This window comes from Oryzias melastigma, linkage group LG17 (assembly GCF_002922805.2).
Source record: "Oryzias melastigma strain HK-1 linkage group LG17, ASM292280v2, whole genome shotgun sequence".
Lineage (NCBI taxonomy): Eukaryota > Metazoa > Chordata > Actinopteri > Beloniformes > Adrianichthyidae > Oryzias > Oryzias melastigma.
Genome location: NC_050528.1, coordinates 25108098 through 25108333, shown reverse-complemented (window position 1 = coordinate 25108333; position 236 = coordinate 25108098).

Below are 236 nucleotides of genomic sequence, written 5' to 3'. Positions count from 1 at the left end.
ACAAATCATTTTTAAGTATTTGAAGCTTCATAGGGATCCATGATTTCTGCTAATATTTTCAAATCCATAGATGTTTCCTCATATCTGACATTTAAACATTTTCTAAATCCTTTGACATTTTCTCAACATAATTTTTGATAAAAGTCTTCAGCTTTGTTAGAATAATAATGTACACACTTCAGCGATTCCTAGATTCAGAGTTGGACGTGCATATCTAACACCGTCATGAACTTCGC